Here is a 2,878-nt window from a genome sequence, read left to right on the forward strand (position 1 = left end):
GGGAACCCCTTGCTCCGCGGAACCCCTGGGAACCCCTCGCTCCGCGGAACCCCTGGGAACCCCTTCGTCCGCGGAACCCCTGAGAACCCCTTCGTCCGCGGAACCCCTGGGAACCCCTCGCTCCGCGGAACCCCTGGGAACCCCTTGCTTCGCGGAACCCCTGAGAACCCCTTCGTCCGCGGAACCCCTGGGAACCCCTTGGTCCGCGGAACCCCTGGGAACCGCGGAACCCCTGGAACCCTGTAACCCCGGCTCCCCAGAACCCTTTTATCCCCGGATCCCCGGCGCTCCCGGAACTCCCGGAACCTTGGCACCCCTGTATCCCATGCCGCGATACAGGTCGGGGCTCAGGGAGTCTCGTTGTCCTTTGAGTCCTCCCGAGGTACCACCGCAGACAGGCGAGACGCACAGGCTCCCTGGAGTATGTGTGTGTGGCTGTTTGCTGCGGCCTGTCGCGAGCAAGAAGGCTCTCGCCGCACACGCGTGCGCGCTCTCGTGTGTCTCGGCCTTTCTGACGCAGTTGGTCAGTCCTGCTTCTCGTCCCGGGTGTGCGGGCCGGCCTCGCACTTGGGCCGAGGGCACCTGGCTGTCGGGTGAGAAGGGCGGGGAGAAGCGTGTCGGAGGAGGTTTGAGGCCTCTGGCGGGGCGGGGCTGGGCGGGACGCGGCGTGGCGGGTGGGGGTGGCTGGTCCCGCGTCCCGTCCCGGGAATGCGAGCACACTCCCAACGTGTGTTAGAGACGGTGGTCCCCGGGGCTCGGTCCTACGGAGCCCAGGAAGGAAAGGGCCTGGAGCGGTGAGAGGAAACGGCCGGGGACTGGCTGCAGGAGAGCAGGTGAGGGCGGGTGAGGGCGCGGGCCCGCGGCCATTGGAGACGCCCTTGGGCTCGGCCGCCCGCCGGGGACCCCAGAGAGAGCCAGCAAGCGGGGCCCGGGGCGCCAGGGGCACGCTGGCCGGTGGGCGGCAAAAGGAGGGGGCGGCAAAAGCCTACGGCACCCGGCGTTCCCAGGCGGTCTCCCATCCAAGTAATGACCACGCCCGACCCTGCTTAGCTTCTGAGATCAGACATGATCGGGCGCGTTCAGGGTGGTGTGGCCGTAGGCAGGAGAACCTGTCGCCTGCCGCCCTAAGAGCACGAGCCTGGCCTCCCGGGCGCCAGAGACGCCTGCACCTGCAGCGCACCTGCTGCGGGGGGGGGGGGGGCAGGGATTCCGCCGGTGAGGCCTTGGCCGGTTCTCAGCCCTGCGGGAAGTCTGGGTGAGCGCTCTCGCATCCCGGGAATGGCCAGCAAAGAAATAACTTCTCACGATGACATACACTGATCAGTTATTCCCAGGATACACACTGGATGGCAACAAATAATAACTTTTCATGATAACATACATTCATGTGTTACTTCAGTGATGCCCAGGATGACAGCACAGAATAACTTTTTCTGAAGATACACGCTTGGATGCTATACCCAGAATGTCCACCAGATAGCAGCAGAAAATGCCTTTTTCTTAATTGTACTCTAACATTATTCCCAAGATGCTCACTACATGGTGGCCGAAAATGAATTTTCATGATGCCCGACACTCCGATGTTATTCCTAAAATTCCAACCAGATGGCGGCAGAAAATAAATTTTTCTAATGACATATGCCAGGGTGTTATTTTCAAAATGTCCACGATATGGCAGCAGGGAATAATTTTTCATGAAATGCAGTCCTGCATTATTCTCAATATTCATACAAAATGGGAGATGAAAAATTCTAAACGACATGCCCTTCAGTGTTATTTTTTATATGCACACGAGACAGCGGCAGAAATAAGTTTTCATAAAATGCACTGTGGTGTTACTCCCAAAATACAGACCAGATAGCAGCAGAGAAAGAATATTCATGGTAACCTACACTTGGGTATTCTTCTGAAAATGCCCACCAGATGGCAGCAGAGAAGGTTTTTGTTTTTGTTTTTTGCTTCCACTCTGAAGTTATTCCAAGACGCAAAGCAGATGAGAGCAGAAAATATATTATCATGATGGCATACACTGAGCTGTTATTCCAAAAAAAATGCCACAGAATAGCAAGATAAAATTAATTTTTATGACATACACTAGTTTGTAATTTTCAAAATGGCTTAAGTGGCAGCAAAAGATAGTTTTTCATAGCATTCACTTCCCTGATTTTTCCCAAGATGCACATGAAATGGGCACGGACTGTAACTTTTCACAACTACATGCCCTTAGGTATCCTTTTCAAAAGGCATACAAGATAGCCGCTTAAGTTATTCTTTATATGCCCACCAGATGGAAGCAGAGAATAATTTTTTTACTTACACTGTTGTGTAATTCCCCCCAAGATTGTACACAAGATTGGTGCAGAAGATGAATTTTCATGACGACCTACCCTAAGGTTTTATCCCCAAAATACCCAATAGATGGTATAAGAAAATAAATTTTTTGATGACATACAACTAGAAATTTTCAAAATGCCTACAATGACAATTTTCGTGACACGCACTCCTGTGTTAGCCCCAAGTTTCACACAAAGTGGTAGCAAAGAAAAGTATCAAAATGAAAGGCCCTTGGGTGTTATTTTTTAAATGCACATGAGACAGCAGCAGAGGGACATTTTCATGACCTGCATTCCTGTGTTATCTTCAGGATTCATACAAAATGGGAGCAGAGAAAAACTTCATAACGGCATGCCCTCGGGTGTTATTTTATACGTGCACACAAGATGCAGCATAACTGAGTTTTCATGCCATGCCCTGTGTTGTTATTCCCAAAATCCCCACAGGATGGCAGCGAATGATAAATATCCATGGCAACAATGGCAGTTTAATCCTTAAGTGCCCAACAGCAGACAGCAAAAAATAACTTTTGATTAGTTACTGT

General features: G+C 52.0%; 1 pseudogene; it reads right to left on the reverse strand.

Annotated features, from left to right (window-relative positions):
* Positions 1 to 982: 982 nt before the first annotated feature.
* Positions 983 to 1,101, reverse strand: LOC118608847 (annotated as a pseudogene).
* Between the last annotated feature and the right edge of the window lie 1,777 nt (positions 1,102 to 2,878).

Source organism: Rousettus aegyptiacus, unplaced genomic scaffold (assembly GCF_014176215.1).
Source record: "Rousettus aegyptiacus isolate mRouAeg1 unplaced genomic scaffold, mRouAeg1.p scaffold_m13_p_10, whole genome shotgun sequence".
In the NCBI taxonomy this organism is placed as follows: Eukaryota; Metazoa; Chordata; class Mammalia; order Chiroptera; family Pteropodidae; genus Rousettus; species Rousettus aegyptiacus.